We start from the raw sequence: 13,678 nt of genomic DNA on the forward strand, positions 1-13,678 counted from the left end.
CTTGCTTTTGTACTTACCATGTACTGGTTAACGTTACTCAGCCTCCTCAAACTCATAACAATAGAAACATGGGTTAGAGGTGAAATCTGTCACAAACAGCAATCTTCCTCACACCAACCAGGGTTTGTCTCCATGGAACCCGGTCACGCTGCTGGAATTCTAACCCATAACTCTCAGCATCAGCACTCACTGGGCCCCATTCCAAGGTTGATACCATGGGGAGTTTGAATTTCACCCATGTTTGCAAAGAAGCCATTAGAGCATGTTATGCAGGGAAGTGACATGACCCGAGTCACATTTTAGAATGATCAAGAGCGCAAGACCCAAAGCAGGGAGCCCAGGAGGGATGCTGCTGCTGGCATCTAGGTCCCCGGCAGTGTAGACGGAAAGTGGCAGGTGGGAGCAGGCACTGCAGGGGTGTGTGAACAGGTGAGAGCTGGGTAAGGGTCACTGAGCCTGTGGCGGACACTCAGAGAAGCAGGGAGAAAACACAAGGATGTTTTGTGCAAGAAAAGTTGTCCAGGAGAGAGACTTTCCGGAGGTGGGTTGTACATAAACTCATGTAACGCTTAAGGGCAAATGAGCTAAGTAGGAAAAGGTGTTCATCTGAGACAATAAGCAAGAAGCATACCACAAGGCAGTGGGGCAGGTGCGGGAGCTAATCCAAATTTTTAAAGCTTGAAGAAGGGCTTGGCCAGTGTGGCTCAGTGGTAGAGCATTGACCTATGAACCTGGAGGTCATGGTTCAATTCCCCAACAGGGCACATGCCTGGGTTGCAGGCTTGATCTTCGGTGGGGGGTGTGCAGGAGTCAACCAGTCGGTGATTCTCTCTCATCATTGATGTTTCTTTCTCTCTCCCCTTCTCCCTTCCTCTCTAAAATCAATAATATACATATTAAAAACAAAAACAAAAAAAGCTTGAGGAAGGGATGTAGCATGAAGACGGACATTTTACAAAGCTCCATCTCAGGAGGGTTGGTTGTGACAGGAGAGATAGGGAAGTGGTCAGAGGAAAACATGGGCTGAAGGAGGCTGTGTGTTTTTGTTTTGTTTTACGTGGGAGAGGCTTGTCCAGGCGTCACTGGGAGAGAACACGCAGAGAGGAGGCAGAAACATGCGGAGCAAGTCTCTGATGAGGACGCAGGGGATGCAGGGGACGTGGGAAATGAAGTGCTGGCAAGATGGGGAAGCGCTTTCATGGCACAAATGAAAAGGGAAAGAGAAATACAAATGGGATTAATTCATGTTTGGCTGATTAAACATAAATGGATAATGGAAGCAAGGAAATTTATGTTTTCTGCAGGAAAGAAAGAGAAAACATCTATTAAGTCTATTAGGATTTCTATTAGTTGAAGGAAAACCAAAATGGCCTGAGATAAGGGTGATTTAGAAAAGAAATACACATGAAAATGGCCTAGGCAGGATGCAGAGTAAAATTTTCAGAAACTGTGCGATCATATAATCTCATGAGGAAAAACATGAGCTTTGAAAAAACAAAACCAAGTTTTGCATTCCAGTTTCATTATTTAATAACTATAAGAGCTTGTATGTCTTGCATGACCTTCTTAAGACTCGAATTCCTAGCCCCTGCCATGGGGTTATATACACAAAACAATGACCGCTAGGGTAGCACATTGTTAGTTATCCATATACTTTTAGCATCATCATCATCACCTGTGCAAAGCACTAAAGAAACTATGGTCTTCATGAAACAAGCAGAGAAATGCAAGAGTCACGGGTAATGATGGAGAAATCAGTGGGATAGCCTCCCAGAATATTCAGGAAATAAACAGAGATTTCAACAATAAGAAAGTTGGTGAATATGGAGGACAGATATGAGTGATGGATGTTCCAGAATGAAAGATCAAAGAGGAACAGAGGCTATACTCAAAGACATACAACCACTCATCTGCTGCCTTTGCAACATTCACACAGTATGCCTGCAGCCTTATAAACCACCCACTTTTGCTATACAATGCAAGATTTGTATTTTTTTTTTTTACTTCTATGTTGAATCTGGTTGTAGTCAGCTCAGAGGCATGTGACAAATTTTGCCCATGCATTTTTTTCAATGTTTAAGGTTAAAACAGTGTTTTACCTTTAACAGTATTGTAATTTGTTACAAAATTGTGTCTCAGACACATTTAGCCATCGCTTGTAATTTGCAAAAATACACAGAACAAAACAAGAAAAAAAACCTGGCAAACACTAGTACCCAAATCCCTTTTACTTTAGGAGTATTTTAGTCGAATGGCATAATGGTAGAGATTATAATTATCTACAGTATGTAATTACCAAGACTCATTATTGATATTAACAGCTTAATGCTTGAACTTTCCTTCCCATTAATAGAAGCACAGCAGTTTTCACATTAACGTTAAGGATAAAATGCGTGTGCTTCTGCCCACCAGCTAACACTTTGGAGCCGGTGACACTGGTGTGGCTAATTCTATCAGCACACTCTGACGACCCGGAGACACCTGTGTGGCACTGAAGCCGCTCCCTGCAATGCAGACAAGATCCGTGACAAGGGACCCATGCTGGACCTCATCCTGGCAGGTTTGCTAATTACGTAAAGGAAAATCCTCTGAAGTGTCAAGGTTTGAGGGGAATACAATGAATCAGACCTCTTCCCTGGTCCCCGCTTCTAGGTTGAGAAATCAGACAAAGTAGAAAGGCGGATGGAGGATGCAAGAGCCATACTGCTGACTGCAGACGGTAGCTCAGAGCTGGTGCCAAAGGGCTATCTGGACCATCTCCTCCACTCACCGACTCTCAGGACAAAGACTAAACTTGCCAACCTGGTCACCAACAGACCTGGATGACCTTGTGGTTCCCCAGCACAGGTCGATGCTTTACACATGGCTGAGGAAGAGAGACAGAATGTTCCAGATGGTAGAACGTCACACGCTGGGCACCTCGGCGCTCTTGCACATGACCTCTCCTCTCAGAAGACTAGCTTGGACTTCTCACATGCATCTCAGGGCTTTGGCAGGGAGGAAACAGAAAATCCCAGTCCTCCTAAAGGTCAACCCCAAACCTGGCACATCACTTCGATATGTGCTATTGTTCAAAGTGTTCAGGCCAGCCCAGAAGCAAGTGAGTGGAGGAGTAGGCTCCTGGCTCAGTGGAGAAGGGGCGTGAGTGTGCAGAGAGGGACGGGATGGATGGCAGTCAAGCTAACACCCTCTCTGAGGGATCTGAGCTGCCTCTCAGTTGCCTCTGCAACCCAACCTCAAGCCCATGCACTGGTCTATGTGTTCCTATTGAGTGATGCTGCTCTGGGTACGAAATAGAGCCCTGGTGTGCACAAGATTAATAAAATTCTCCCCTGCTCTGGCTTCTTACTGCTCTTCTACTTAGAGAATAACTTATGAAGCTTGTTATGCTCTGCCTAGTCAATGAAAAATGAGTCTCATGAAAGGGGAATCAGTACAGCGTGAAGATTTATTTGTGGTAAGAGTTTCAAATTCTTAATGCTTGAAATAATTGCATGAGTTTGAAAAGATGGAGGAAAACCACCTTCATATATGTCATGAGTTCTTCATTCCTACATTTTAAAAAATTGTTTTCTCATTGAAACTCATCACAGATCTTTGAGATAAAGATATAAGAGGTGTTGGCCCTGGAATAGAAATGTAGGTCTTCTCCCTTTAAAATATAACATTTTGTTTGTAAAAATAATAAATGTTCTTGTAGAAAATCTGGCCATTCAAAATGCTTTAAGGATTAAAAAAAAAAGTTCTCCATAAAAGCATATCTCAGAGACAAGCATTGTTACTCTTATGATTTAACTTCCAATATACCCTTACCCATTTCTCCTTAAAACCTTCAAAATCACGTATGTTGTTTTTCAGTTTTAACCATATCATAAAACAACATCTAGGTGTATCTTTCTTTCCTCTGTCATTAACCACTCTTCTAAAAATTCTTCAAAACAACTTGTAAATAATAGGGTTTTTAATCTGACCAAATAAACTGATACATCGTAAAATTTACACAAGTTACAGAGAATAGAAATTTATTTTAAAATTCTCCAAATGCCCACGACACACAGTTAACAATTGCTATATATTTATTGTTTTTTTCTTCCAGAAATACAGGTCAAGGTATTGAAAGTGATGTATACATATCTATCTATATGTCTCTTTATGTGTGTATATATTCTTAACATATATATGTAGCATATATATACATACATACATATACATATGTATATATGCATTTTATAGTTACAAAATTATGATCATTGCCCACATTGTTTTGTAATCTTCACTTTTCCTGAACAACATATGGTGAATATTTGCCCATGCTTTGTCTTCCACAAAACCATCTCATCCACCATGTTATTAGGACAAATTTCAAACATTCAGAAAAGTATAAAGATGGTGCATTGTATTGCTCAGGTGCCTACCACCTAATTCCACAATGGGTGACACCAGTTCTCATTGCTCTTTGTTTGAGGGTCATTCCTGGAACTGTCTCTGGCACCTCCAACCTGTATGCAGCAGGGAGGGGTGGGTGCAGAGCACACTCCTGCAGACAGAAAAGACCCTCGGATAACACAGGACCTCTCTTTAAGTAACAATGGGGCAGGCAAGAGGGTCAGCTCAGAAAGAACTGATTCATGGTTCAATGGCCCCCCCGTCAATGCTCTACTCATCATAGTTCTCCAAAGCCTTTCTCTGAGGTCTGTGTAGCTCTCTTGAGTTTTTAAAGGCAGTTACAGGGCAAAGGTTTGCTGGTTCCAATACCAGTCAGCGTGAGTCATCACTCCCTGACCTACCAGCACTCGTTGCACTGCAAAGAAACTCTTTGTTCTTGAAAATGTTTAGGATTGGTCTTTTAGCATTCACACATACAGTCAGGCACCCTTGCTATTTGAGAATGTAATGATCCACTAAAAAGGACAGACATTTATATAAAAAAATATACATATCGACCATAAAAATTTCAGCTGTTTGGGAAAAAACACTGCCCTCAAATTCTATAAGAAATTGCTTCAGTGCCTGTGGTGTGAGTGGTACCTTGAAAGAGATGGAAACAGAGAGCTCAGCTGTCTCCTCGGCCATCACTTGCCAGCAAGTGTAACTAAGGGACTCCAGAAGAAGCTGTGCTGTCGCTTAGATGGAGACATTCCACACACACTCATTGAGCAATAAAAAGGCCTTAACCGTCACCTCTTCAATCTCAACTCCTCTTTCTCAGGGGTAGGCTGCAGCAGGGAGGAACTTTGAGCTCTCATTGAGAAAAACAAGCAATAATTGTGAGCATTTGAAAATCACCTTCAGCCCAACTGCTGTGGCTCAGGAGTTGAGTGTTGACCCCAAAACTAAGAGGTTGCTAGTTTGATTCCCGGTAAGGGCACATGCCTGGGTTTCGGGCTTAATCCCCAGGAGCGGGTGTGCAGGAGGCAGCCCATCAATGATGTTTCTCTCTCATGGATGTTTCTATCTCCCCATCACCTTCCCTTCCTCTCTAAAAATCTATAAAAACATTTGGAAAAATCACCTTTAACAGTACTGTCCCTGATCTCTGTCTCACCACTATGAATGTGATAATATGCTCACTCACTCCGCATGTTGGAGATCAGGAGTCAGAGGCTCAGACAGGTACTCAAATCTAGGTCTTTTGACATCTAACCCACTGCTCCGTCTACTCCACCACTCTCACCTCTGCTCACAAGCCTCTAGAAAACTGGTCAAGACAACGGGCTGAACAAAATAGAAGGCAACGTGGATTTAGTCAGAAACCACTCTTTCCCAGCATTGATCGTCCCACAACATGGTGCCTACAAAATGCACATCGCCTTCAAGGAATTTGAGAAGCTCTGGCCTCCTCCTTTTCCCAGTACAACTCCCTGCAAATTGAAAGCTATTCTGATGAAATGATTGAAGGGCACTTGCATCCAGGTCCCTTAACTCTCATTCTGCTAAAATGGAATTACGAGGTAACTGCCCACCTGAGAAACTGCAGACAAAGAAATGGGGCAGGGCCCGTTAATCAGCAGGGCATTTGTTTACCCCTGTCTGCTTCTGGCTCTCTGAGGATCTCCTTGTCCACCTTTCGGCCACAAAAGAACTTCCATGATTTATAGTCATAAAAATGAAAAATCACTGTGGGGAGGGGGGAGTAAATGAATTCTGTGCAACCAATATCCGGGGGTTTCCCCCCTCCCACAAAGCACTCATATCAAAGAAAAGGATGGAATCATGACATTTCCATTGGCTCTCACACAAATTCTTAGGCTGAGTCATTGATTTGACTCAGAATCCTATCCGTTGGCTGGGCCCTGCCTCTCATGTAGAGTTCCTATGAGTTCTATGAAGATGTTTGTCCAGAAGAACCAGGGATGTTACCATATTTGGCCAGATCCATTGTGAATCCCTTTCCTTTAACTGTCATTGTGTGAATTATCTCCAGAGAGGTGCACCATCTTGTTTTGAATATTAATTGGCTTCAGCCTCTGGAACTCAACAGTTACTCCTTCCAAGTGAGTGAAAAAATATAATCATCAGACCACAAGTTAGAAGGTCAGAGAAGCAGACTTTGCAGGATCCGACTACCCTCCCAGCTCTAGGAAATGATTAACCTTTAGAAGTCCCAGTTTTTCAACCATTAAATGTCATGAAAGATTATTATTGGTTTTGTTGCTAAATGTAATAGCTGGGAAGTGTCAGTGTACTGCTATTATTAATATTTCATTTTTAAAATGTATTTCATTTAACAAATACTTATACAGGCCTTACTATATGTAGGAACCATTTTAAAGCCCTATAAATATTAACTTATTTAGTGCTCAACCATATGAGGCAAAACATCCCCTTTACAGATGAGCAAACAGAGACACATAAGGGATAAGTAATTTTTTTCAAGTTCACACAACCAGCGAGTTGAAATTCAAACCCAGGTCTCTGACTCCAGATTCCTGTTCTTACCTATTACACTATGCTGCACCATGGAAAGTAAATTACGATTTTTTAAAAAGTTTCTTGACATTGTATAAGTTGGAAATTAAAGCACCAGCCTCAAAGCCAATAATAAAAAGGCAGAATGACTTTCCTCAATTCCTCTTGACTGCTGGAATGGAGAACGTGTTTAATCCTCTTCTTTCTGAGTATTAATCTTTAGCAGGTGGATGCCTCCTAAAAATTCTAAGGGATAAACTAAAGTGGGTTTTACAGGCAAAGCCGTGTTTTAATTGCATTCTCTGCATCAGCGGAGTGGTGAGGACACTGGGGCTCCAGTACCATCCCTTCCAGCTGGCTTCCTCCAGCTTGTCAGAGGCTGTCTGAGCAGAAGCTACACTCAACCCTATCAAGGTAAGGTTGCAATGGCTCCCATTTGGAGGATATCTCTTTTATGTGGGTGGAAAAGAGCTCTGAAATCTACCATGTCTGTTTGTTTTCTTTGCGGACATTAACAGGAACTGCCCCTCGCTGCCATGCTTGTCTGAGAGCCCCAAATCATAAGAACGAAACACAATAAGGCACCAAGTCCATGACCCCTACACAGGCCAGGTAACTAGTCTACAACAGCCAGGTGCGGGGATCCATCCCACCTGAAAACAAGCCAAAGAGTACACCGAACACCTCGTCACTGAAGGTGGCTACCAGAGGCAGGACTGAAGAGCAGAGCCTCTATCTGTCATCAAATGAGCTTCCAAATTGAGTTGACACCTTTAAAGAAGAAGCATGGAAGAGAATTAAAGGATCCATGCTCTCTGCAGGAAGATCATCTCTCGAAGAGTTCAGAGATGGAGAAGTAAACAGGTACCAATCTTGACTCTTTTCACAGAATAGAGAACAATTTCATATACCTTCACGTCCTTAGATTATCTAGATTATCTTTATGTTTGTCCATTGAGTTTAAGATTTCGGTCAACTAGGGGTGTGCCAGCTCCCTTGGGGCTATAGGGAAGAACTGCCCACCTTCATTAGCCTCTGACCAAGCATCCACTTCTGCTCTTGTAGCCTCATAAGACTGCTGATGGACAATATATAATCTGCCTCCATAAGGCTCAGAAATCAATTAATTAGGACAACCCAAGGTCGTTCAATTCCTGAGACTACTAGTAAAAATTTGCTTTGTATTTCATTTCTCATGCCAAATTACGTCCAGTCAGCATATCAGAGGTTCTGCAATAAAAACAAGTGAATAAATTGCCAACCAGAGAGATACACCCTGAATTTGATTATTCAAACGTTTCCCTTAATCAAATTCCAGGGAGAAATTAAAGTTCAAAAGATTAACAACAGCCTTCCTTGTTAAAGTCCAAAATTTATTTTCTCTAATTTCATATTCTGCTCATCTCAGCTAAAAGAATTGCCTTTAACCTTCACCCATAATGGCTTCCTGCCAAGCTCCCCAGAGCAGTGTAGTGGGAGAGTCCCGTGGCTGACTCCTCTCCCTCCTGTCTCCCAGACCCCACAGAGCAGTGCCGAGGCCCAGGGTTCATTGGTTTGGATTGCCACTACAACAGGTTCTTAGGGTTTCTCATTTTTGGTGTCTCCCCTCCCCTTCCAATACCCAGTTTCCTCCTTCTTCATGACACCAAACCATGGAGTTAGGGTAGAGTGTGGATGCACAGATGTGAAGCTGTCTCACTCACTGCTTCTATGTCCCAGCCTTCATTGGATACTCCCACTTGTTCAGAAAGAACTAGCAACCTGAACATTTGACACACAGGTTTTCTGTCACTAAATAAATATAAAACCCAAACGTTTCTCCTTTACTTTCTGAGAAGCATCGATCTCTACCGCCCATCCCTCTGCCACGATGTGCCGATGTCTCCTAGCAAGAATCTACCCTCCAGCCTTCTGGGAACTTCTGAGCATTCAATGTGTGTGACCGTCTTTGCTCCACGCGTCATTATGAGAACCTTGGTAACACTGTCCTTAGGGACCATGCCACATAATGAGACCCAATAGGTTTGGGAACACAGCTTCATAAATAAGAAAAGTAGTTTAACTTACCTACAACTCTAATATCAATTTTTGTAATCATTACAACCATTTTTGATAAATAGCTTCTGACATTTAAAATACAGCTCTCAAATCTCCCTTCTCATTAAAAAGAAAAATAAGCGGAATCTGTGGAAACAGCCGTTCCTCCTGGCCCTATTAATGGATGGCTGGCTTTTTAAATAAATGCTCTCACTATAAAACTAAAACATGCATATTATAAAACACTTGGAAAACCCAGAAAACTAGACAGAAGGAAAAAAGCACATTTAGCCTCATTACCCAAGAAAAGAACATAGTTAACATTTTAATGTTTTCATTTATGGCTTCTTCATGTATGCTTATAAAGTATTTCTTTGGATAGAAAATGGGTCAATTACCCTATTAAATTAAGCTATTCGTTTAATGTAATTCTAAATGGCTTTTTTTTTTTTTTACTAGAATGCAATTCTAATAAAAATTCCCATGGATTTAGTTTAGAACTAATTCACTCTAAGTTTAACCAAAAGTATAAATGGATCAGACTGCAAAAGAAAGTTTTGAAATGGCCAGAAAAGAAGCAACCTGGTAATATATATTAAAATTAAAAATGCATATAATCATTGACCTAACAATCCAACTTAAGGAAACTTTCTTTTAAAAGTATAACACTAGGCCCTGGTCGGTGTGGCTCAGTTGTTTGGGCATCATCCTGTGCACTGAAAGGTGGCTGATTTGATTCCCAGTCAGGGCACATGCCTGGATTGCAGACTCAACCCCTGGTAGGGGGCATGCAGGAGGCGGTTGATCAATGTTTCTCTCTCACATCAACATCCCTCTCTCTCTCGCCTTCTCCCTTCCTTTCTCTCTAAAAATTAATAACAAATTTAAAAAAAATTACAAATATATTTTTTAAAAAATTTTAAAGACTAACACTAGAACACAGAGACATGTCAAAGGGTACATTGGAGTGGTTTGTTTGCTTGGTTTTGGCATTGCCAGTAAAGTGTGTTGAATTCATCACACTTTTCAATTCATGGAACATTAAGTGACATCATCCACACATGGAAGGACCATGTGCTGTGTTTGGTTTTCTTATCAGTGTGTTTCCTTTAGCTCTCCAATCCTCATTTCCTTCTTCCTCTGTCCCCAGTAATCACACACCATGTTATAATGATCCATGCTCTTAGGAAGGGCACCTAAATTGCCTCCTGGGCCTTTTTACCACAAACAATGCACAATGAACACCCCCACACTCTTCCTTATGGATCTATGTGAAGAAATGACAGAGCAAAGTCTGGGGGATGCATCTAAAGTGGGAGTTAAAGGGGAATTATATATATATTAGAAGCCCGATGCACGAAGTTCGTGCAAGGGGCTCAGACCTCGCAGCTGCCGTGGTTTGCCTCGGCCCTCACAGCCCCAGCTTCGTCTGGAAGGTCTTCCGGAAGGACATCTGGAAGGTTGTTCAGATGTCCGGTCTAATTAGCATATTACGCTTATTATTATGCTAGAAGCCCGGTGCGTGACATTTGTGCACTGGGGGGTGTGGGGGTCCCTCAGCCCAACCTGCAATCTCTCCAATCTGGGAGCCCTCAGGGGAGCCCTCTCCAATCTGGGAGTTTCTGTCTGTCTTTGCAATCATATGAGCGAATTGTCTGAGATCCTAACTCAGTTTGGTTTGTTGCTCACAGAATAATAGAGGCTTTTTCTTTGCTTCATTGGTGAAGATTTCCTGGGAGTTTTAGGATATCTTCCCTTTAATTTTTCCTAGACACTCTGATTTTACTTATGTCTCTCACCTTTGCTTTCCCTCCATCCCCCACCACAACAGTAACTTGCTCCAGGCTCACTTTGCTCTAGTGTGTAGGTGATCCGTCTGCCACCAAAACTACTATTCCCAGAATTCCTGGTGCTCCCCGCGATCTTGGTTTTCCCTTCCTGCTCTGTCTCCGTCCCATGGCCTCCCACACTGCCAAGTCCTCCAAGCTGCCAGCTCTTCCTCTCTGCTCTCCATCTGGTGGCTTGGGGAGCCAATTTCCCCAAGCTGCTCCACTCTCTGCCGTCTCTCCTGCTCTGCTCTCTGCCTGGCACCTGTGTATGCAAATTAACCCACCATCTTTGTTGGGTCAATTTGCATACTCACTCCTGATTGGCTGGTCAGCGTAACAAAGGGATGGTCAATTTACATGTTTCTCTTTTATTATATAGGATGGATGTGTGTACTGACACACACACACACACATATGAAGAAGAAAGTCTGAAAAAGCAATTATTAACTTTTTAACTTTTTATTTTTTTACTGTCCTAAATTATTAGGTAAGCATTTTACAAACATATTAGCAGTAACAGTGGAGCTGGAGAGAACTGTGCCTTCTCCAAGGTGCAGGGTGAGAATTGCCCATATAGTGTGGTGAGACTAGTGGCCCTTCCCATGGCCATGGCTCTTGGGCCTGCAGATGTCAGCCCTTGCATCTCCCTCTGCTTGTGGACTGGTTTGGTGATCCACTGGGTGCCAGAATTTCTTTGGACAGCCTTATGGACTGGATCAATGAGCATAACCTCAGAGAATTTGTCCGTGGAATCTTCACCAACCCAGGAGGAATGCAGGACTCTCAGCGCCCACAGTGGCATCCAGCTCGCTCCTCGGCAACAGACTGAAGACTTGAGCAAACGTTGGCTGGTTAACACCGTGGTGGACAGGCTTGCCTTAAGTCGCCCCCTTAGGAACAGGGCATTTGCGGCCACCACGGTGCACACAAACCTGATATATGGCATAACCTTGCTTGGCCTCATATCCCAGCCTGCGCGCTTTGTCGGGCAGGATGGGGCAGGGGCCCTGTGGAGTGTAGAGATCTGGCGGTACTGCCAGCAGCACACCCTGAGAAGGAAACGCATTACATCAGCCTGCTCCTGGCTATACTTGTAAGCACCCATCTTGGTTTACCAGATGGCTGCAGCCAGACAGGAACAAAAGTCCATTATTAACTCCTTAAGTTCCATCTCAACAAGCTAAAAACAAACAAATAGGGACACAAAATCAGCAAATCAGACCCAATGAATGAGAAGAGAAGAAATAAAAAAGAGCAAAAATCAATAAAACACAAAAAAATACAATATAGGAGAGGTCAAGAAAGGTCAAAGGAGACCCCCGGCATCTCCTGCAGAGGAGGAAGGAGGAGGAAGGAAGCCCTTCAGTAAAGTTTCTCCCTGGAAAATACGCCTCAGGGATACTCAGCAAGGCCTGGGGTGGACAGGACTGATCCGGCCTGGAGAACAGAGAGGGGAAATGAGCCCCTGGGCTGGCAGGTGTCCCCTGCTTGCTTGTTCACCTTTCAGCTCTCAACTTTCAGTGAGAGATATGGAGTGAGACTGGTGTACTAGAGAGACACAAAGTGGGTCTTACTGAATTGAGCACCATTTCTTTTGAAATGGTCTTGGTTGGGCTAAAGCCCGAGACCCCTCTGGATTTAGAAATGGCTCCAGGCCACACTGTTCTCTTCCCTTTGGTTACTTGAATCATCTAGGAACTCAGCTCTTTATCCACAAAAGAAAACAAAAGATTTCAGTACCTGAGTTTATGGAAATTTTTAGTCTGCTCAAAAAATTCTATTCCGATACGTCCTTAGGAGAGGAAAGGAACACATTTTCCATGAAACTCTTAAAAATTATTCTCTAGTCTCATTAAGAAATATAATGCAAAAATCCACTAAGGACTATGTTCCCTCTTTATACAAAAGGTTACTGTAGAAAATACCATAATAAGAACATTGCAAACGAAAGAGAGATGGAGATTACCCTAATACATATTCTTGCAATAAAAACTGAACTGGTAGCTGATTGAAAGTGTAGAGGAAAATGAGTTGTTTTGAAAGATTACACAGACATTATCTCTCATAGAGGTCAACATCATAAAGAGGACATGTTCAAAGTAAGTTGTCTGTACTCAGCCTGACAGTTGGTAGTTTGTCTTAATTACCTTTGAGAATAGAGTTTTAAAGAAAACAATGCCTTTAATGGTTTGTTCTGATCTCGTTTTTGTTCTGGTCAATATTTCTGTTAATGACCGGGATGTGGATAGGAATAATATGCTGATCTAATAACCCTAACCAGAGATGATGGGGCGAGGGGTTGGGGAGGGCTCAAGGGTGGCTGCCCCAGCATGAGAATCAGAGATCATTAATGGTTCAGAGGGCGGTGCCAGGGTCCCATATGGACCAGCCTGTCAGCCAGGAGCCGTCCTCTATCAGCCAGGCATGGGCTTATTTAGTTACAAGGTCAGGGGCAATCCACAATTCTTGCGTGGCATCTGGGACAAGGGAAGCCAGAGCCCCAGGGTATGCTGAGCCCATCATGGACTTGAGCTGCTTGGCTTAGAATTTAGTTCTGGATTCTACTCATGAAATCCTTAACGCAAGCGCACTGGTCCCAGTTCAGAGGAGGACAACTGAGATGGGTGAGGCATCAACATATTGTCACCAGGGAGCTAGTGAAGAAACAAATGGCAGAGGAGATGTATGGAAGACATAATATGTGTCCTCAAATGCTTGAAGGGGATCACACAGTGATAGGACTAGACTGACTGCTATTGCCAAGGGCTGCTGGCTGCACATCGGTGTGAGGTAGAGGCGTCTATGTAGGAAGGATGAGCCCACCGCTGAGGGTTCAAACAGAGGCATCCATTAGGGAGGACTGCGGGGCATTCTTGGGTTAGGAATAGTGGTGGCTGGGGATG

This window comes from Myotis nattereri, assembly GCF_964212035.1.
Source record: "Myotis nattereri genome assembly, chromosome: 11".
Lineage (NCBI taxonomy): Eukaryota > Metazoa > Chordata > Mammalia > Chiroptera > Vespertilionidae > Myotis > Myotis nattereri.